The sequence below is a fragment of the Protopterus annectens genome, chromosome 4.part0 (genome assembly GCF_019279795.1).
Source record: "Protopterus annectens isolate FY-2018-M chromosome 4.part0, PAN1.0, whole genome shotgun sequence".
NCBI classification, from domain to species: domain Eukaryota; kingdom Metazoa; phylum Chordata; order Ceratodontiformes; family Protopteridae; genus Protopterus; species Protopterus annectens.
Genome location: NC_056733.1, coordinates 1521050567 through 1521075346, shown reverse-complemented (window position 1 = coordinate 1521075346; position 24780 = coordinate 1521050567).

Sequence of the window (24780 nt, the reverse complement as noted above, 5' to 3'; positions counted from 1 at the left end):
GGTTTTTAGTCTTCCAGATAGGGGGTCCTGCTAAAGGTACATGGGCTGAGAATACCTTCCAAGCATTCTGCACAAGACTGTGCAATATCATTACATAACTGCATCCCTCTCAACCTTTGCATAATTGATATTCCCACAATGAAAGGTGGACTGTATATGTGCCTATATGTATATCTATATGTACACCAATGGATGTTCAAGTTCAATGTTGTAAACATATTGCCATCCCTCTTGTTAAAAACCCTGTACCCATGAACTACCACATAGGTGGTAGTCTACTCAACATCGAAAGTGTGATAAGAGACTATGGGACACAGGTGGACAGTAGTGTCCCTATTGATAATCACAGTGCCACACTAGTCATGTAAACTGAGTACGGTCCATGTCATTAGACATCCATGGAAAAAGAGGTCAGTGTTCCACTGTACTCATCAGTCATAACACCCATCATAGAGTACATTGGCCCTGTTGGTATGTACCTCAGAAGACATCCACAGTGACTGTAGATGACAGACATATACCTCACAAAGAGTATTACCAGACTCAAACAGATGCCCTATGCAGACTGTCTTACAAAAACCACAGCTACACTGTGTCGCATACCGCCTACCCAGAGGTAACCTCTGCCTAACATGCAAAGCTACGTCAAACCCACAGGTGTTGGACATGCTCCATATAAACAGATTAAACTCCATACAAGCTACACACTGTACTAACCACCTATCAATAGCAAATGGAGGTCTTCATTAGCAGTTGTCATGAATAATCATGATGAGTGGATGTGAGATAGGAAACACAACCCGGGAATCACCTCTGTGGCTCTGCATGACAGGGGCACATGAACCTACATTACATGGGTGTTGAAGGGCAGGGTGCCATATGGCTAGGCTCCATAGGCCCTACAGATAATAGCCTATTAGCTACCTAGGACCTGATACACACAGCATGTACTTGTTGCATTACTTGCTATGTGAGGTTGACTGGGTGTGATGGTGAATGTGTAGGTGAATGTGTCAAAGTTGTGTACATGTGTGATAGCCTATTGGGAAACTGTGTTTATTATGGTATGTAGTGTTGCAGCTCTAATCCTAGCAAAAGATACGTATGCTATTGCTAGGCAGGAAAAGCAGTAAGGCATACGGTGTGACGTAGTCCCATGGTGTTGACCGGAGTGTGCCATTGTAGGCTTAAGCAGTACATGTATGCTTATTGATTGTTAACACTAGTAAATACAAATCCCATATGAACTGTAGTACTACTTGAAGCTGTAGGCCTAAACAGCACAGTATGGTTTATATCCACATTGCTTGGAAACACTGTTTTGTTTGTTACCTGTAGTCCTCACACATTACATACCTCAGACATGAAGTTTTGTAGGTGCTGACACACATTACTGTGTGTTACACAGGTATAACTAATCTGGGTTGCCATACCTTTGTGTCTTGTAGGTATGTCTGATGTGTGTGTGGGTATGCCTGTAACATGGCCTCGGTGGTATGTGTGTCACAGGATATAAGTGAATATCTAGCAACATGTATAGTGTAGTACAGCAGTATGCCACCTATAGTGATGAATGTGCACATATGTTACTGAGGGGTTTGCTATCAACAAGTAGCGTGGTGTATTGGTAGTACTGTAACTGTACTTTACATTCATTTCAATGAATGACAAATGTCTGTATGCATTAGCTTCACATACACCTCCTGTGGCTAGGTGGTGTATTGTGTCACATACAGTGTGCCATGCACTGTTGTATAGTCTTACATACTGGTTTCACTTTGTTGCTGTGCAGAACATGGTTTGGTATATATTATGTGCCAGGCACTGTCAGGCAGTTGTGGGCTGAGCAGTCATATGTGGTATTAAAAGTGTGTATCTACTGACAGCCAATAGGTAGCTATATATGGATTTCATTGATGTCTGTACTTTAGAATGTTAAGTGTGCCACATGACTTGCTCACAATTACTGTTTTATTGTCTTCCAGGGACATGTCTCACAAGAGGAAACCTGCTTATTCCCCTGAGGAGGAGGAAGTCATCACAGATGCTCTGATACATCATCACAACCTGCTGTTCTCCAGAACCAGCCAGGACCAGCATGGCCACACTGCACTGTGGCAGGATGTTGTTCATCGGGTGAATGATGTAGGCAGGCATAACCGGACTTATGAGCAGGTACGCCATCACTGCAGTGATTTAATCAGACATGTCCAACCGCATGCCTCTGATGTCCACAGACAACAGCTTGCCACAGGTGGTGGTGCAGCAAAACACATCTCCCCCTCACCAGAGTGGAAGAGCTGCTCTTCAGCGTGGTGGCTCCTGGCCAACCAGTACAACAGACCTGTGTCATCATGGAGGCCAGAGTCACCCAGCACGTCGATACAGAGCATGCAGGTAACATGGCATATCTGTAGACTACTGTTAGCTCAATTGTTAGAACATGCATTTATCAGATGTGTACTGTGTATTCAGAAGATGTGGAGCCTGGTGTCATGCAATACTGATAATTTGGGACATAATCTGTATGCCTGTGACTGTCACCTCTTGTACTACTGTAAAACTGCAAACTCACAACAGAAATACCACAGTTGTTGACACTGACAAACTGTCTCATATCCTTGTAGGTCCCTCTGGTGTGATAGCAAGACAGCACACCCATGCTGGTGAGTGTTCTACATTTAATATAGCATATAACATGTGCATGTCATAGGAGACTTGTAGGCCATATACACATGTAAAACACCTACACATAATGCATGCTCTGCATGTTCTCTGTGGGACTATGCACATCCCAGTAACATGAGTATCCACCTCAAACACATGCAATACACAGAGCATCCCAACCAATTGTGGTACACTGTAGTGGACATTGCATAGGCAGAGTCAATACACATGCACACAACATACACCACTTTGTCATATGCAGTAAGTGTTAGTATGATACACATGGCGTATGTAGACACCTGCTGTAAGGTCATACTATAGTATCCCAAATGTCATCAACACAGCACACATACTATACCTGAGGGGTAGAGGCCTATCATGGGGTGGTGTGACACGCATCAACACACAACACATTCATGTTAGGCAATGCTCCCTGTTGAACACCTTACATACCCATGTAACAACTGGCTGTGAAATGGTTAATGTAGCCAAAGTGGTGCAGGTCAGGTACAGCAAGATAGTTGACAGTGTGACATACATTAGTGGCCTTGAGTGACCACATGATGCTGCCTGATGATGGCTCATGGTACTACACTACATCCAGTTACAGTAACTACAGTACTACACATAGCATTCATTGCTATACACCTGACAGTTGTGTGCATCCGGCCATGGTATGTATACCTATGAGTGATGTTGCACAGGACATTGGAAAGTGTTTCAGACTTGCACAGCAATGTTGTGTCCATGTACACATTGTGTTCTAGGGTGAGGCCAATCATTGAACAACACACATGCATCAACAATATGTATACTGTTATCAAAAAGGACTCTCCACACTCGCACTGCATGCTGTTGAGCAACACACATCCTGCATGCTGACACGTGTGATAGGACTCTTTGGCTTGTGATACTGTACTGCACCATCAACCACTAATGAATATGTTCTATATGGCTGTTGGTGTGTGTGTGTGTGTGTGTGTGTGTGTGTGTGTGTGTGTGTGTGTGTGTCAACTTGACTGAGTAGTGTATGTGTGCATGTGTGCATGTGTTCATGTGTGCATGTGTTCATGTGTTCATGTGTGCATGTGTGCATGTGTTCATGTGTGCATGTGTGCATGTGTACATGTGTACGTGTTCATGTATGCTAACATCCTGTACAGATTATGAAGTGTGTTTCCTGTCTTCCTCTCACATGTGCTGAGGTATTGGATGAGTGCAGCAGGAAACCTGAGGTCACTGCCACAAATAGTGGACATGATGACACGTGTGGTGGCACAGGCAGGTTTGTCAGGGTCTGTCATTCGTCCGCCAATTGGCAGTACACAGCTGTCCACCCCATCTATGTGCACATTCATACTGCTGATACATCCCTCAACACCAATGGCCTTAGCAGAGGAACAGCATACAGTAGGCATCGACCAGGATAGTGTGGTATCTATGGCACATGCAACCCCACACAGCAGTCAAACCCAGACACCTGGAATGGTACCACATAGCCATATGTCCAGGGGTTCTTGTGGGAGCACTGCTGGTTGTAATGCCCCTGGCAGATGTGCCCCCACAGGTCTCACAACCTCAGCTATGTTCTGGTCTGTAATGTAGGCATAGGCACGTATGGAATGGTACACCAGGCAGGGACTAAGGGCGCAGAGGGCTCACAACACCGTTATCAATGACAGTATCTGTCACCTTGCCGGTGCCATCCGTAATTACACCAAGGTCATTGATAGACGCTGGGGGGAGACACTAGATGTCCACGCAATGTAATGTCCATGTGCCAGGACAGTGCAGGATGGCTGAGATGTCGACGTGGACGTATGCCAGCAACATCATCAGCTGGCACTTGTCGTGGATGACACACAAGTCCCAGCTGCTCCTTTAGTGGCAGTACCAGCCCCAGCAATCTTGGGGCTGGGCTGTCAATAGACAATTCTAGATGACCACGTGCACATGGCTCTGGCCAGTCCCAGCAGGGACATGGGTCCAGTCGACATCCCTCTGCCTCTGACAATAGTACCCAGTCTGGCTTCGTACCTGATACTGTCCGTGGCACCTCTGGCAGGCACAGGTACTGTGTCTGTGGCCAGAGACAGTGATCTGTACAGCCTGGCAGGTACAGTCCATGGCTGTCCCACAATCTCCCGTATGTGGCAGCCACAAGGTGGAACTGTGTGCATGCAGACACACACACATAAACCAAACACCTAGGGCTAACACATACACACACACACACTACACCAACATTGACCCATACTGTACTGTTGTCCCTCACACACACACACACACACACACACACACACACACACACACACACACACATACACACACGTCAATTGGATGGGTCATTGTCAGGCTCTGGCAAACCAATAACACACCCTGTGCATATGATGAAACTGTGCCACCTCCTGTCATCTGTGAAAATGATGCAGGAACAGGCATACAAGGTGCTGATGCACAGGGTGACCTAATAGCAGTGCAGTAATGTTAGCATGTTGTCAACAGCAAAGTTTCTTGATATCCTTGTAGGTATATCTGAGCAGGCATGATGCATTAAAGCTATGATTATCAATGTAGTATTGTTTACACCAGTGTTAATTCCAAGACTGTATTGTCCGCCCATGTGCCACTTGGCTGATGTGTGCGGTACTGGCAGCATGTATTGGTGAGTGGATGGTATGTGTGTGATGTGTGCAGTACAGATTTGCAGGTGTACATTTGTAAACATGGTGGAGGTGCACTGTCTGCATGTACGTGCATGGTGGACACATGGGAAGGGTGACATCCCCTGTATTATACAGTGTTAACACTTCATATTTCCTATTGGTGACCAGTATGCATTTTACTACACATATGTTACGACTTGGGTACACATGTGTGTATGACATGGTTTGACACTATGCTGTGGGTGATTCTGTTTATATTGGTCATTGTTTTGCATTCTGGTAGTATACATAACCTCAACAGCCTGATTTTACCCAATCGTTAGATGATGTCTTGACAACTGACACACAGATGTAGGATACACAGTAGCATTTGAGTCCTTCCAGTACTATACTATACCAGTAACCAGTGGTATTGCCTGCCACCCATTCCTGGGACCACTCCTGTTTGGCATGTGGCCATCCCAGGTACAAGCAAACACACTAGGGATATGTCCGTCCAGATCTGTTAATACATACAGTGGCCTACAATGCGTTCTCCGGATGAGACACTTATCCTCCACAAGGGTATCATACAGACAGATACCTGTTGACCAACCTATGCTGTAAAGCATAGCATAGCTTATATATATATATATATATATATATATATATATATATATATATATATATATATATATATAGCATAGTCATCCACATTTACTATACATAGTATCCTGACAGTACCACATTGTTAGTAACCCACAACATGTAGCAGGGGTACCGATGTGTACATACAGCCACATGTTCTGTCATCTGTCCTTTGGTATTCACATTTCCAAAGGTATGCTGATGTCCCTCAGTGCATCACATAAGCATGAAGGGGTCTGTATGCATATCCATGGAGGTGTTGTACACCTGTAATGAATGGCCATTATTGACAGACTGTGTTGTGTTTGAACATGTCTGACATATACTCCAGGCATGAACCCTCACTCACACTATTCTATAGAAACTGTCATGGGTGTGTGTGACACAGATGACCTAGGCCACAGATCACTACAGTGGCTGGCCTTGCCACATACATGCATATGTGACCTAAGGTCTGAAAAGCAGCAGCACAGACTGTCAATGGTAACAGATGTATTCGTGTAGAAAGCAGGCTTCACACCTATGAACTAATTGAGGTCACATGTACATATATGTATTTGCCACACAGATAACACTTGAGGTCACGTGTACATATATGTATGTGCCACACAGATACCTGAAGTGTGCAATGCACATACTGTTGTTTTACTGATATGTCATACAGTTGAAAAAGCTAAACCCACCACACATTGACCAACAGTGTCACACACACAGACACACAGACACACACACACACACACACACACACACACACACACACACACACACACACACACACACACACACACACACTAAGTAATTTCAGGATTCAAACCCCTACCTAACTATGTTATGTTACTAGAGAGATCTGCATTAACACGACGCGCTATATGCTTTAGTGGGAGTTTTCATCTCCACTGCTGTATTTGTGGGATACTGACATCATCAGACTTGCCAAAGAAGAATCTACCTCTTTTAATGTGTTTTCCTAGTCTCCAAGAAGGGCACTCCTCTCACAGGAAATCACACACACACACACACACACACACACACACACACACACACACACACACACACACACACACACACACACAAACACTGAGCAATTGCAGGATTTAAACCCCTACCTAACTATGTTATGATACTACAGAGATACGCATTAACGCGATGCACTATATGCTTTACTGGGAGTTTTCATCTCCACTGCTGTATTTGTGGGATACTGACATCATCAGACTTGCCAAAGGAGAATCTACCTCTTTTAATGTGTTTTCCTAGTCTCCAAAAAGGGCACGTCTCTCACATGAAATCACACACACATATACACACCCCCGAGGTCACATGTACATATATGTATGGGCCACACAGATACCTGAAGTGTGCAATGCACATACTGTTGTTTTACTGATATGTCATACAGTTGAAAAAGCAAAACCCACCACACATTGACCAACAGTGGCACACACACACACACACTAAATAATTGCAGGATTCAAACCCCTACCCAACTATGTTATGTTACTAGAGAGATCCGCATTAACACGACACGCTATATGCTTTAGTGGGAGCTTTCATCTCCACTGCTGTATTTGTGGGATACTGACATCATCAGACTTGCCAAAGAAGAATCTACCTCTTTTAATGTGTTTTCCTAGTCTCCAAAAAGGGCATTCCTTTCACAGGAAATCACACACACACACACACACACACACACACACACACACACACACACACACACACACACACACACTGAGCAATTTCAGGATTTAAACCCCTACCTAACTATATTATGATACTACAGAGATACACATTAACACGACGCGCTATATGCTTTACTGGGAGTTTTCATCTCCACTGCTGTATTTGTGGGATACTGACATCATCAGACTTGCCAAAGGAGAATCTACCTCTTTTAATGTGTTTTCCTAGTCTCCAAAAAGGGCACGTCTCTCACAGGAAATCACACACACATATACACCCCCCCACACACACACACACACAGCAATTGCAAGATTCAAACCCCGACCTAACTATGTTATGATACTACAGAGATACACATTAACACAACACACTATATGCTTTACTGGGTGCTTTCTTTTCTCCTGCTATATTTGTAGGGTGCTGACATCATCAGACTGGACATGATAATGTGTGTGCACTTTGTTGTATGCAATCCCAGGAATGAACCATGTGGGTCAGCAGGTGTTAACAGCTTGAACAGGACTCCACAATTCTTAGCTCGTGTGATCTCTCTGTGGACAAATTGCCATTCTTTCATATGACAATACATATTTATGCACAGGTTGTTGATTTTGTGGATACAACATGTGTCTGTAATGTTGATAAAGGGCTATTCAGAGTATATGTGGGACATGTGTAGCGCCCTTCAGTGATGTGTGTCCTGGGTGGCTGCCTTGCAAACAGTCTAGCAGGTTTGGGAACCATGATCTATCCATGATCATACCACAGTTGGTAGGGCTGTGTGTTTGTCGGCTTCCAATAGCTCTGTTTATGACTTCAGTCATGATGGACTCAATGGCCTTGCAGATCAGACGTCATAGGCTTATAGGACTCTAGTTCCCATGGTCTGTTGTGCACCGACACATGTGGGGTGTGCCATATGTTACTGTAACACATTCAACAGTTTCAGATCCTGTAGAGAGGGTGAGGCTCAACAGACTGTTCAGGTGCAGGGTCTGTTTGTTCTGTAGTTCACTTATGACACATATAGGGAAACAATGTCATCCAATTGATGCCATGTTTTCGGCCTTGGAAGGAGCTGTTTACCCATGCTACCTGTAATATCTCCTGGTATGATGATAGGAACATTTGTCAGTGGGAGGTGGGTATGTATGTATAGGCCTGTCTGACAGGATGTCGGCATTGTCAGTCAGGTACAGTTGGCCCTGACTCAGGACATATATGAGTGTACATTGCTGTGTATGACATAGCTGAAGGAAGTGTCATGGTTCTGTCTGGACTCCTTCACAGATAATCTTTATAAAACACCAACAAACCTGAGCACTAAACCCCTGTTATACTCTTTTACACACTTAACACCCTACTGATCTCTTTTGATCAGTCAACAGAGAGTATGTCATCATAATATCCTGGCATGTCCAACGGTTGGTTTTGTGTGTACTCTCCAGTCCAGCTGGTGAATATGGGACTTTTGAGACAATGTTACAACTGTCTTATGTACACAGAAAACCCTCACCTCCTCCCAACAAACTCAGATATATGTGAGAGATGCAACTATATAGACAAACAGGAGACTGAGCTCTCTCGACCCATGACCGGCACAGTCTATCAGGTGGTGAAGGTAACCACACATACCACAAATCCAGTATCACATAGACCTATAGCGACAGCAAACAAAATACATGACCACACAAATACATACTCGGAGGCTCCAAATAATATCTGCCTAAGCAGCAGACACCTCCTAAGCAGACACCCAAACAACTGCTACCCCACAACAATACCCACATATCACATGGTTCACAAAGTCAGTGTGCCACACAGTCACTGCCCTTAGGGCTAGACAACACACCTACTACACTTGTAATAGGTGACTCTATTGTCAGACACACTGATGTCACACTCACCAGGCTGAACAAGGAGAAGGACCCTTTGAGCTGTCTGTCAGGTGGCAGGTTCCGCCACATTACACATGCACTCAGGTCACTCCAAAGCAAGTACAAATATGGCTCCATCATTGTCCATGCTGGTGTGAATGACCTCAGATGTTCCTCCCTGGACTACATGACAAGAGACATAGAGGAGCACTCTGATCATGTAACCCAGGCCAGTATGACCCTGACCTTGTGTAGCATCTTATCCTCACCAAGAATGATGGCACAGTATACAGACAAGCTGATCAACTGTAACAGCTGGCTAACATATTGGTGACATTCAAAGGGGATCCAGTGTCTGTCAGCCTGGGATGACATGCACGACATGCCATGTAGCTTCGCTTTGGACAGCTTGCACCTGTCACCCCTGGACTTTTGAATACTGGCTAAGGCTGTTGCCACCCTCACAGTGCCTTTTATGGGCAAGGCTCAAAAGACAATCCCACCTCCATAAACAATACAAGGTAAAAGACACTACGGGTAATGCTGCTCAACACCTGATGTCTAGACCTCAGAATGCACGCACTCAAGACTCTCCTCAGTACAGGGAATGTCGATATCTGTGCAGTAACAGACACCTGGTTCAGGCTCCCAAAAGCACACTAGCTCTACCAGGTTATACTTCATACCATGCTTTTCGGCCGCAAGACTCAGATCGACCAACAAATTTAGGAGGAGTATCCGTATACATCACAGATACACACACCTCCAGGTTAGTAGCACTGCAGGAAGCATCAGAGACCATACATGTGCAACTAACAGTGGGCAAAACTGCCTTTCAGTCTGTAGCCTGCTACAGACCACCCTCCCGAACTCAGGAACCCCACTCAGCTTTCCTGGGAACACTGGAGAATATGACGGTCTCTACAGACACCATTATATGGGGTGACTTCAACTACCGAAACATTGACTGGGAATACTACTCAAGCCCCAACACCCTCGCCCAACGGTTGCTAGGATTTCTAAACCCAAATGCTGTGTCACAACTGGTCACCACACCCACAAGAGGGGAAAACATATTGGACCTGATCATCACCAACATGGGGACTCCATGTTCCACACCAGAAGTAATACCTCTCATTGGTAATGTCAGACCATACATTTATCTCAACGGACATACATATCCCATCCCCACCCCCATCGTAGGTTCTCTCGGTGAAGAACTTACCAAAAGCAAATGTCACACTTCTCAAAACTGTGGTGGTATCCTTCAAAGACCCTGGGACAGAGGTGAATATGGCTCAGACCGCTGAATCCTTTACAAACACATTCTATTGACACCTACTGAAATGCATGGATCATGCTATCCCAAATAAAAACAAGACTCACTCCTCCAAAGGCAGGGGACCTGTCTGGTGGACCCCGGCCATAAATAAGCTATACAACAAAAGGAGGGGGCTACTACATGATAGAGTACAATCCCAAAAAGAGAAGGCATCTCTGATCAGTACTAGCAAGAAGCTACGTTCACTCATGAATTCATCTAAGACTCACTTCAAAAGGTAAATTGCACCAGACACTAAGGACAATCACAAGACCTTCTTTAGTTATGTCATGAACCTGGGTGCCAACTCCCAGACATGCTGTGAGTTACTGAAAAATGACAATACATACACTGAACCCACAGACATTGCCAACATCCTGGCAAACAGGTTCAGTGCAAATGTCACCCCCCCATCCCCCCTAATGAGCAGATGTCCATCCCAACAGAGTGTAGCCTCCCTGACAGCACAGATGATCAGGTGAGTGCTGCCCTCTCCAAAGCAGACAACACAGCATCAATGGGACTGGATGGTGTCCCGGCCTGCATCTTACACAAGCTTCATGACGAACGTAACCCTCACATGAAGTCACTGTTCAGTATCAGACTTACTACAGGATATGTACCCAAGGAATGGCATAGAGCAACAGTGGTCCACAAAGGTGGTGCCATAACAGACCCTGGACACTATCGCCCTATAAGCCTATCTAGCATGGTCTGCAAAGCTATGGAGCGTATCATCATGGAACTCATACACACAGACATTGGGAACCTACAGACACTGGATCCTACAAAATTCGGCTTTGTTGTGGGCAGATCTTACCTCCTGAACATCGTTGACTTCTTTAAACAGTTACCAGGTCCATAGACATAGGGTAGGTATTCCACACAGCCTACCTGGACCTAGCAAAAACCTTCAAAACAATACCCACTCGGGCATCATACATAAGCTCACCAGCTTAGATATCGACACATATGTCACAAGATGGATTGCTAACTGGATCAGGGATAGCACCCACATGGTAAGTATTGCTGGTGCCATGTCTGCCTCTACACAAGTTACATGTGACATCCCACAAGGCTCAGTGCTGGGACCTCTCTTGTTCAGTATATATTTCTCTGATGTTCAGGCTAACACAGGGGGAATATGGCTGACCATGTTCGCAGATGGCTGCAAACTGTGTGCCATATTTGACTCTCCAGCTGGCACAAGCATCCTCCAAAAGGGTCTCACAGAGATGGATAACTGGTACCAGAGCCATGGCCTACAGCTAACTGCCATTAAATGCATAGTCATCCCCTTTGGGAATAACAAAGTGCCCACATATTACCACATAGGTGTTAATACATTAAGTACAGTAGAAGTTGTTAGGGATTTGGGGACATGAGTAGTTAGTAATCTTGCCTTTGACAATCACATTGCCAAAGTGGTTAGACAGTCCTTCTATATATCCCACCTTATCCCAAAAGGTTTCACATCTAAATCAAGTAAAGTCATTGTATCCCTATACTCATCAGGCCCATGATTGGATACAATGTCCCATTTGGGATATACCTTACCCGACACCTGCAGCAACTGTAATGGCCACAAAAGTACCTCACCAAGTGGATCTGTGGACTCCCACAGATGCCCTGTGCAGTTCAGCTAAAGGAACTCCAGCTCTACTCAGTCCCTTACTGCCTACTCAGATGCAATCTGTGCCTGTTGTTTACAGCCATGTCCAACACAGTATTAATGGACATGCTCCACCTCAGGATATACAGATCCCTTAGAGCTACACGCTCCAGGGACTTACACTTCAGCACAGATATTAATAGGACATGCTGGAGGGACACATTCATATCCCAGAGGCTCCCCTCACTCTGGAATGGGATCCCAGTCCCGCATAGGCAGAGCCCCCCACTGACCCCCTACAGGCGACATCTTGATGAGTGGATGGGTGATTGTACGTTTGCCCCTGGGATCTCTTCTGTGTCCCTACTAGACAGAGGCACAATAAACTAAACATAAAAGGTCTGTCTTGTGTGACCTACTATTCACAGGCACAGTCTACTAATCTAACAGGGCTGCAAAAGCCAAACACACTCTGGCTAGGCTTATAAGTGCCTTAGGGCAGATAGCCTAGTATCAACCTATGCACCTATGGTAATGTTTGGGATGCACATTGTTTATTGATGATACTGATTGCAGGTTTTTTATCTTCTTTGCTTTCCCACTTTCTACGAACAAACTAAGTATCTGCAGAACATATTTTATTATGACAGGGTTCCAATGTATTATATATGTGTCTGTTGTCATATAAATGTGTGCACAAGGTGGATTGGTGAATAATGAGAGGTTCCTGGGTTAACACATGCAACTGCCGGATATGTGTGGCCCACTGCTGTACTCAGACATGGCCTAAGTGTGTGAGCATGCCCAGTCTGTCCTTTCAGTGTTTTGTTGCCTGACATTTGTCTCATTTATTCAAGTGTGTGAGCATGCCCAGTGTGACCTTTCAGTATGTTGCTGTCTGAAGTCCACTGCATTTGTTGATGTGTGTGAACATGACCATTATTAACATTTATACTATATGTGTGTTGAAAATCAGGTTCTATTCTTACTGCAGGGCTCACCTTTGTGTCATAACTCGACAGGGATTATGCTGTGCCTGCAGGGTTTCTATGAGATACTTTGCATAGACTTATCAACATTTCTTCATACAGGCTGACCAGTGCAATACTGTCATGCTTTAGTGGTTCAGTATTATGACTGTAGTGCACAGTATCCTGGGTTTGAGGCCTGTCACTGCTTTATATTTTCATACTGAGCAGACCAGACTGCTTAAGGGCCAGTGGAGCAAATATGAGCATGTTGGCTTTTGTTCAGCTATGCCCAACATAGATCAAGCTTGTCCAACATTGCTCAACGTTAACCAACATTGCTGAACGTTGCCCAATATTGCTCAACATTGACCACAGTTGTGCTAGTGTTAGTGTGTGCAATTGCTTTACATATACTAAATGGTGGTGAAAGCTGTTTAGCAGTGCTTTATATTGCTTAAAACATGGCAATCATACCTCAGGTGGTGCTGCAGGGCTGCCTATATCGGATGCGTATACTGCACTCCCTATACATGTTTGGAAACAGGTAGTGTCAAGTTAGGCATCCCTTTTTTCTATATGTGCGAGTCATAGAGAGGTATTATTTCCAGGGTTCCTACTGAGCCAGTGTATGTGCTATGTGTTGCCTCTTTGCCAAGGCCAAAGCATACTGGGCATGCCTCCTTCTGCCTACTGGGGCAGGCTCAGGTTGTTCCTCCTCCAAGTCACGCTCTGCCTGTGATGGCCTTGGTAATGGTGAGGGGCTGTTTGGCCTGGGCCTATGCTGCCCCTGCTGCAGCTGTTTTCACAGGATCATATTATGTAGCATAGCACATACCATGACAATTTGGGTACATGTAGTTGGTGAGTACTGCAAGGCTCCACCAGATGTGTCCAGGCACTGGAACCATGACTTGAGCAGGCCAAACACACGCTCAAGTACATTTCGTGTTTGTGCGTGTGCCTCATTATGGCGTTCCTGTTCAGGTGTGTGTGTGTGTTTCTGATGGGTGTCATTAGCCACGGCTCCAGTGCATAGCCAGCATCCCCCACTAAGTGACCATGAGGGATGTCCCCATTGGCAAATGTCTGGTACAGCTGTGTCAGATGCCAGATATGGGAATCATGGTAGCTTCCAGGGCAGCCAGCACACACATTCAGTATTATGCCCTGGGCATCACACATGACGTGGCAGTTGATGGAGGGAAAGCCCTTACAGTTGAAGTAGACCCTACCCCCACTCACCAGCTGGTGCTTTGATGTGTATGTGCGTGCAGTCTATTGCACCCACTATCTCAGGGTATTCTGCTATTTGCTGGAAGAGACGCATATGGCTGGTCAATACCTCATGAGAATTGGGGAAATATACATGATCACCGACATGTGCTGACATGGCATCCAGGAACTGGTGCAGTACCCTGGATGCTGATGCCTGTGATATCCCCATCATATCACCAGTTGGTCTCTGGAAGGTACCTGTTGCTAATATTCTTAGGCCAACACATAATATGGTTTCCACTGGGATGGGTTCCCCTCTGTTGGTTCTGTGTGTGAGGCATGGCCTGCACAGCTCAACAATTTGCTGCAAGAGGTCTCTGTCCACTCTATAGTGCTCCACTATCTCCAGCTCATGTAGCCCCTGATAGGTTATCCTGGGCCTGTACACTCTTCTCCGTCTCCTCACTGTGGGTTGTCCAGCAACATTTGCATTGTCACCACCCTCAGCATGTTGCATATGTCGCCTTATAACAGCAATGGCAGCCCCTAAAATTTCTTTGTCTCAGTAAAGCTTTTTCAGTTTTCACATCTATTAGCTTACTGCAGTGTTGCAGTGTCTCTTGAGAGAAACATAGTGGAATGTTGTTTGCAGAGTTTTAAGTGCTGGGCTGGGCTAGTGTACTGCCTGTGTAATTGCCTGATTCTGATTGTTTTCACCTGCTAGCTCTGCTAGTACTCCCTGGTTAACTTCTTACTATTTGTTATGCTTCCTTTTTCCTTTCTGTTTCCTCAGGGGGGCAACACCGCACACACAAGCGCAAACGCGCGCACACCAGCTCACACGCGCGCACACATGCTTACACGGACAAAAACTTGCTTGCTCTTGCTAAAACGCGCGCACATCGGAGCAAACGCACTTACACAACTTTAAACAGCCTTAGGCATGCTTACTCCAGCTTAAATGCATGCACACAGGCATACACGCACACACACAGTCTTACTCGGATGTACAGGCACGCATCCGCATGCATACACATTGCAGGCACTTCAACAAGAAACTTTAGTGTTATCCACGGCATACACCTTCAATTTCTTGCCTTTAGCTAGGCTAACTGTTAACACACCTCTTCCAGTGATGTGTAACTGACAGCAGACACATGCCACTCTGCTCCAATGAGCTTCACTTCTTTCATACATACCCCCCTCGTGATGTCACCTATCTTCTACTCTGTTACTCCCCTTATCCTACTCCTACACTCCACTGACTGTGCTCATTTGCTATGTAAACTTGGGATTCATTATCCTATCATTTGCATAGGATTGCCTGCTAATGCTTGGTTACATCTCTTAGACTGAGTTTCCCCCCTTAGCAACCTCTACTTGGTAGCCATGTTGTCTTCTGCCTGCCATTCCCTTGCATTGTAAATTAAGAATTACATTAAATCCACATTTGTGGAGTTTAATTATTGGTTTTCTGTTTTTTAGAGCACACTGCATTTGTGCGACGCTGCGCTACGCTTAAACACCGGAGATCGGGATAAAAAAAAATATTTTATTTTTATTTTGCATCGGTGAACATTGCCAATGGCCATATTTTTGGCCATTGGCATGCTTCCTCAACTGGATGCATCCTTTTTTTGGAGCTGTCACAGCACCGTTTTGCTATTTGCAGAACCGTACTCAGTTGTCAATGGAGTACATTTCTGCAAATAACACTACTCTTACTCCGACAGGTTTGGGTTTCCTGGATCGTAAATTTACCTCATTTGCATAGCTTTCACATGCAATTGAGGTAATTTGCATATCCAAAGCTTGTCTGTGTAAGACTCGTTTTAGGAGCTCTGTTGCACGCCCCTACCGGCTGTTCCTGGATCACCCGGCGGACATGTTGGCTGCATGGAGTCTTACTCTACTCTTAGACTCTGTGTAAGCCTTTGTGAATCTGGCCCTTTGTCTTTTTCCTTTTTGCCAATAGAATTCTTTTTTTACTATCTCCCAACATATGTCTTCTTAATCACTTATTTTAGAGTCTTCTTCTATATTGTCTTCATTATTTTTCTCATCTAATTTTTCTCCTATTTCTACTGCTTCTAAAATTTCTCCTATTTGTTCATTTTCTTCTCTCTTTTCTTTTTCCTTACTCTTATTTTCATTTTTTTGCATCATGTCCCATTTCCCCATAAACATGACATTTTCTTTTATCACATTTACTTATCAAACATCCTTCTTTTCCACAAAAATGTTTTGGGTTGTCCCCAGTATTTTATGACACCCATATTTTACTCCACATTTATCATACTTGGTAGATGTATAATTGTTTCTCTTTCTATCTTTAACACCTCTGTTTGAAATTGTACATGAATTTTCTTTTTTTTGTTTCCCTGTTAAATGCTTTTACCACATAAAGATCCCATGTTTTACAGTCTTTGTTTTTCATATTCTGCAAAAAAAAATTCCATTGAAAAAACAGCCTTAAATATAATGCCACAAAATGTCTCTCTGTTAATAGCAATAAACAATCATATGCTTTTACATGCAAAGGAGCTATTACATTGTCCCATACTTGATACCTACCTGTCCCTTTCTTTGTCTTCTTTATTTTGAATCCTTACCATGTACTTCCAATGTTCATTTTCTTCTGCCTGTTTTCTTTTCTGCTACTCCTCTTTCACTTTCTTTACTTTATCTGCATATGCTTTCTTTTCCATCTTACCACTATTCTTCAGGATTGTCTCTGTATCCTTGTTTTGTATTTTTCTCTACAATACCCTCCCAGGAACTGTCTCCTTCATTTTCTGGCTCATTTTGCATCACCATTTCTTTCAGTAAATCATCCCACAACCCTCTAGACCGAAGGGCTGTAATTATACATCCATCATTTACTGACTCATCTACATCTAACAAATTTCTTTGAAACATCTCCTCAGAATACTGCATACATTCATTAGTCTCAGTATTGGCTTTCTCTTCTGTTTCTTTCATCACTTAATTATCTCCTCTCTCCATCTGCCTCCCTGTTTCTCCAGGCTGCCTCTGCACCTGGAAAGGAAACAGGATGTGCGCATGCAAAATTGGTCCTACTCACAACAGTGATAGGTAGAAGTTCCTTGTTACCCTAACAAAACAAAGTTTCCCCTAGTAGTATAAATAGCAGACTATGGTGTTCCCTGAAAATAGGCCACTAGCCTAGTAGGACTAACTAAGTCAACGAAGGGTGAATTAGATAAAAAAAAAATATATATATATATATATATATATATATATATATATATATAGAGAGAGAGAGAGAGAGAGAGAGAGAAAGAGAAAGGGGCTTTACACACACACACACACACACACACACACACACACACACATGCACATGCACACACATTAAAAACATGAAAAGGTAAACATGAACAAAAATCAAATGAAAACACTGAAACAGAAAGCTTCAGACTACAAATAAATGTCTCTTAAAAAGAAAAAAATAATAAACAATGAAATTTTGTTTCAAAAATACTATTACAACAACAATTTAAAAACAAGTTTACTGCAATATGAACAAGCTCTAAATTTGTTTTATTTGATCATAGGATCATAGGATGTTACTAGGCTAATGGCCCCAGCTCCCCTACAAGCCTAGTCAAGTTCAACCTGTGTTCCCAAGGGTGTCTGGTTCATGCAGACACTAAATTCAGCACCTATTGCCACTGTCCAAGAGGGTTGCAGGTGAAACCCCCAGGGTGAATTTCTAGTTACACATCCAATCATCCAAATTATGCTTAAATAGGACAAATGAGGGGCTTTGCTTAACATGACTAGGAAGGTTGTTCCAAAGGTGGGGCAACCTCTGTGTGACAAATCTGTCTCTCCATTAAGTTCTGTTTGTGTCACATACCAGGTTAAAGTCCTTTGAGTGAGTGACCCATGTGCCATTTGACTTGCGAATGTGCAGCATTTCCATTGAAGCTGGATCAGAGATTGCTCTATATGCAAGGTACAGGTTGCATCTAAGCAATCTGTAAGACACAGAGTAAAGTGATAATGATTTTAGTCTGTCCACACAAGACAGACCTTGAAGACACTGAATTTTCTTTGTAAGGAACCTTTGTGGTCTCTCCAATTGCTGCAGGTGTTTGGAATGAACATACCAAAGGGAATGTTGTACTCTATTATTGCCCTGATGAGGGAAGAGTACAGAGGGATTATAACCTATTTTTTCTCTGGAGGTAATGCCCCTACTTATAAGATGAGCAATACAAAATGCCCTGCTTACCATTGTGAAGACATGGTGATTGAAGTTAAGGTTTCTGTTGACCTGTGTGCCCAGATCTGTCACCACTAACTGTGTGCTTAGGGTATTGCTATTGATGTGGTAGTTTGCAGGAACACCACCCTTGTCAAAGAGGATGACAATGCATTTTTTTTGCTTTAAGTTTAAAACCATGGCTGTGGAACCAGTCATTAGTCATTATAAGACCTTCTTGCAGGAAGGTGACATTTCTAGGGGTTTCAATGATCACTCCCATTTTGTTGTCATCAGCAAACTTTGTCATGTATGGTCCTTTAGTTTTAGCCTGTACTTTGGAGAGGAGTAGATTCCGAAGAGTAGTGGTCCCAGAACTGATCACTGTGGAACCACTGGTTATGGGTCTGCTGGAGGAGGTGGATGCCCTACTTTGACTGTGAGTTCTATCAGTGAGCCAGTTTGCAGCCCACCCAACAATATATGGGTTGGTATCCAGCTGAGTGAGTTTTTCAAAGATACCTGAGTTGGGGATTGTGTCAAAGGCCTTGGCAAGTCTAGGTAGGCCATATGCACAGATTTGCACTCATCTAGGGCTTTGGTGACTCTCTCGAAGAAGTCCACTACGTTTAACAGCCATGATCTCCCCTTGACAAAGATAAACTGGGTGACGTCGAGCATTTGGAGATTTCCTATATTGTTGTTAATAAGGTCCATGATGATTCTTTCCATGGCCTTGCAGATAAGGATGGTCAGGCTAATGGGTATATAGTTTCTGGGGTCCGTGCATGCACCCCCTTTGCACAAAGGTATGCTTGGTAGCTGTTTTTTATTCCACTGGGACAAAGCCAGTGCTTAGGCTGTGATTGAAAAGTGTGCCCAATGGTGATGCTAATTCCTGTATTAACCCATGTAGAACACAGCCCGGGATGTTGTCTGATCCCATAGAGGCTGTGTTTTTGACCTTGGAGAAGGTGTTTAAGACCTGGTCCTCAGAGATACTAGGTGGGGGACAGGTGTTAGGGATGCTTTGCAGTATATGTGGCAGAGACATGGGAGTGAAGTATTCACTGAACCTGTCAACCAGTAGGTTTGCTAAATCCACAGGTTCTGTATATGTAGTGCCATTAACTCTGAGTTCAGCACAAATCTGGGCCTTACCGTAGAAGTTATGGATATAACAAAAGAATGCCTTGTAATTATCCTTAGTTAGGGAAGATAATTTGGATTTGTAGTTAGCTTTGCAGGACTTCACTAGGAGTTGTATTTGCTTGTTTAATTTGAGGAGGGAGTGTTTCCAGTTTTTGGACCGCTCCTTCCTACTCTTAGACAGCAAATTCTTTCTGCTATTGTATAACCTATTAATTGCAGTTGTCCACCAGACAGGTTTGTTTTTCCTTGAATATATTGCTTTGATTCTCTCTGGTACAGCAGAGTCAATACATTTGCACAGGTGATTGTATAAAGCACTGGTGTATAACTCAGCATAGGTGTCTGTTCCATCAGTGGGTGAGGGGCTATGAAGCTATTTATGCTGTCATACAAGAGGTTGTAATTGGCTTTGGAAATGTTTTTTAGTCTAGTTGTTTCTATGGGGGGGGGGGTCTTGTGTTATAGTTACTTCTAGCAAGACTAATTTGTGGTCAGATCTCACCAGGGAAGGCCACACAGTGGGGATGATGCAGTGGTTCCGCATGTTGGTGAGCACCAGATCCAGGATATTTGAGCCCCTTGTGAGTGTGTCAACTAGCTGGTCCAGGGCACTGGAGTTAACGAAGTCCAGGAACCTTTGGGCAACTGAGTTAGAACACGTATAATTTACCCAGTCAATGGATGGACAATTAAAGTCACCCAAAACCAGGGTGTTTGGTTGTATCTTGATTGACTCAAGTAGATCCAAGTAGGCTGAGTGGATGTCTTGATTCATGGAAGGAGTCCTATAGCTGGCAATGACCTGAAGAGGAGTCTAACCTACAGTCAATTGCACCTGAAGTAATTCAAGGGAATAGTGCTGTTTAACCAGTCTAGAGGTGTATTTTCTTTAATGAATATTGATAGACTACCTCCTTTAAGTGTCACTCCTTAAGTTTGCGGTCTGAATGCATGGAAGGAAATGTAACCTGGTATAGCTGGGGTGCTCTTCACAGCCTTAAACCAGGTGTCAGTGACTGCACAAATGTCAGCATCTTCCAAGATAAGGACTGCTTCCACTAGTTGCAGTTTTTGGTTTAAACTCCTACAGTTTAGCAGCATAACCTTGAGTTGTTTTTAGAGGGTATTTTTACATTGGGAATTTTGTTCTTGTGATATTGCCTAAAAAAAGCACTATGGGGGTGGCAAGAGCCTTAGCCAGTAACCAAAATCCCAGGGGTGACAGATGAAGACCATCTCTGGCAAAGCATCAAGTTCTGTCGACAATGTCATCCCAGGCTGATAAAGTGATGGTGCTATAGGTTGTCAAATATTTACATTTTGTTTATAAGCCAGTAGAATACACCAAGATGATCCTTGACTATTAACTGGGTAAGGGAATGAATCTGCAAATAAATTTTTAGATAGGAACTGGGCCCAAGTGGTAAAATGCATTTACAGGGTATAAATACATTTTTTATAGTGCATGTATATATATATATATATATATATATATATATATATATATATATATATATATATATATATATATACATACATACATACATACACAAGACACTATGTTTTAAGTATTGGAGGTTTCGGTAATTTCTATTGTAACACTGTATGTCATTTCAACAGGCTGAAGCAGTTTTGGATAAAGGCATTTCATCTATTGTTTTGCTGAGGGATAGGTCTTGTGAGATCAAAGCTTTCCTAATTGGTAGTGAATAATGGAGGGGTTATATCAGAACAATGAACGCGCATATGTGCGACTACATAAATGTTGACACATAATACGCAAAACCTGTAAATAGCAACTGGCCACATAATCATATTTTTTCCTAGTAAAAAAATTCACATGGGCGTTCGGAAAAAAATAAAAATTAAAAAACATTTTCAGGTGGGGAGGGGGGGGTTGCCCCCACTTCCTGGACTTCTGCATTTGACTACCAGTTTTCCTTGTATTCCTTATTTCCATACCTGGCTCAGTTGCATATCTCTTCTATAGTCTTCACATATGCTGTTATGAGGCACTGTCATTCCATCTTTTATATCTACTTCCTGAGGTACTAGAGCCTCAGTATTTCCTTGATCTCCTGTGTATTCTCTCTAGTCAACCTCCAGGTCCTCAGTCTGGTCTCTGTTAACCTGAGAGCCTTCTCTGACCACTTCTTGCAGCTGATTGTGGCAAATAGTGGTTCATGCTGTGGGCTGACTGTTTTACTGGAGATGACTTTGCAATCACTGATTCTATCCCCAGTGCCCTTTTCTTACTAGGTAAAAGTCTACCTGAGTTACATGTTGGCCACTCTTGTATGTGATCTTGTGACTTTCTCTGTCTCACTTGCTGAACTATGTGTTGTCCAGCATTAAGCCAGTTGCCATATAGGATCATAGAATCATATAATTATGGGATGTTACTAGGCTAATGGCCCTGGGACCCTTAAAGGCCTAGCCAACAGTTAATCCCCAAAAAAGAAACCTCAGTCAGTACCTGTTGCCCCTGTTAATGAGGGATACAAGTGGAACCCCTGGGGCAAATATGTGGTTTCCCATCCACTCATCAAGGCTGCGCTTGAAGAGGGTCAACGATGTGCTCTGTTTGACATGTATGGGAAGTCTATTACAGAGACGAGGCAGCCTCTGGGAGACAAACCTATCTCTCCAGCATGTTTTGTTGCTGTTGCATATTAGATTTAGGCCTTTTGGGCTGGTAATGTGCTAGGAGTTAGACTTATGGATATGGAAGATCTCTAGTAGGGCAGGGTCTGAGATTGCCTTTTAGGCAACACACAGATCACCTCTGAGCAATCTGTATAATACTGAGTAGAGTGATAGTGATTTGAGCCTGTCTGAATAGGACATGTGTTGGAGGCCATGGATTCTCTTTGTGAGGTATTTCTGTGGCCTTTCCAGTTGGTGCAGGTGTTTGGAGAGGTACATCCCAAATGAGGCATTATACTCAATTACTGGCCTAAAGAGGGAGGAGTACAGAGAGGTAATAACCTCCTTTTTTGGGATGCAATCCCTTTGCTTATGAGATGAATCAGGTAAAAGGCTTTTCTGACCATTGCTGCTACATGATGGTCAAATGTGAGACTGTTATCAACCTATGTACCCAGGTATTTCACCACATGTTGTGTGCTGGGGGGGGGGGGGGGTTGCCATTGATGTGGTAATCAGTAGAAGTCATATTTTTGCTGAATGGTATAATAATACATTTTTTTGCATTTAAATTAAGGCCACGACTTTGGCACCAGTCATTTGTTGCAGTATGTTAACATCATTTGGGGAGTCAATGGCAGCAGCCAACTTACAGTCGCCCCCAAACTTGGTCAGCCACAGGCCTTTTGTCTTTGCCTGGACCTCTGACAAGTAGATGCCAAACAGTAGGGGTCCCAGGAAGATCCTTGGGGAACACCACTAGTAACAGGTCTGCTGTCAGAGGTGGAGGTTCCTATTTTTACCTTGTGAGTTCTATCAGTGAACCAGTTGGCCACCCACCTGATGAGATAGGGATTTACACCAAGTGATGTTAGCTTTTTGATGATGCCTGAGTGGGGGAAATCATGTCAAAGGGTTTGGCCAAGTCAACGTAAGCTGTATATACTGACTTTCTGTCATCCAGGGCCTTGATGATAGTCTCAAAGAAATCAACCAGGTTCAACAGGCAAGATCTGCCCTTGAGGAATCCGAAGTGGTGGGATCAAGTGCTTGGAGATTGCCTATATCCTTGTTATGAGAGCCATAATAATACGCTCCACGGCTTTACAGATCAGACTTGTCATGATAATGGGGTGATAGTTTCCAGGGTCAGTAATGGCACCACTTTTGTGCAAGGGGATGACAATGGCAGTTCTCCACTTGGGTCTATATCAGTTCAGCGAAAATTCAGTTCAGCGAACGGCATTTTCGGTTCACTTACATCGAACATGCCATTCATCAAACTGTTCAGATTGAGATTGCGGTACAGTGAAGATCAGAAAATTTGCCCTTTCCTCACTGTAGTGTGATCTCAGAGTTGGTATATATAATTAGCAGGGGGTGTTGGGGGAGCACTCTCCCACAAGAGTGGAATTCGGTGAATGTCATTTCCGATGAAATGCTGTTCTTTGAAGTGAGTTTTCACTGATTGAATATAGACCCCTCCACTCTGCTGGAATAAATTCTGTACTTGTAGATGAATAGGATGCTCAATGGAGAAGCTAGTTCTTACTGGAGATGGTGCAGCATACAGCCTGGGATACTATCAGGACGTATGGAAGTTGTGTTATTTGCCTTGGATAGAGCCTTTAACATTTGATCTACATCGATGTGAGGTGTGGGATAAGTATCAGGGATGTTGAATGGGCATTGGGGGGTGAAGTTTGTGTTGAACCTATCTGCTAGCAGGTTGGCTATAACAGGATCAGTGTAAGTGGTACCGTTAAGTACTAATTCAGAACAAACCTAGGTTTCACTGTGAAGGCTTTGTGGGTTCCCTTTGTTTCAGGAGCTAGTTTTGATTCAAAATTGACTTTGGAGGTTTTCACTAGTGATCTAATCTGCTTGTTGAGGCTAAGGAGGGAGTTTTTCCAATTTGGGATTTGTTCCTTTTTGCCCTTGGACAACAGTTTCTTCCTTTTGTTGTAAAGCCTGTTGATAGAGGATGTCCACCTGACAGGTTTGTGTTTCTTTGAGGAGCAGGTTTTAGTTGGGTATGGCTGAGTCCATGCTGTTGTACATGTGCTTGTATACTGCACTGGTGTACTGTTCAACAAAGTTGTCTGCATCCTCTGAGGG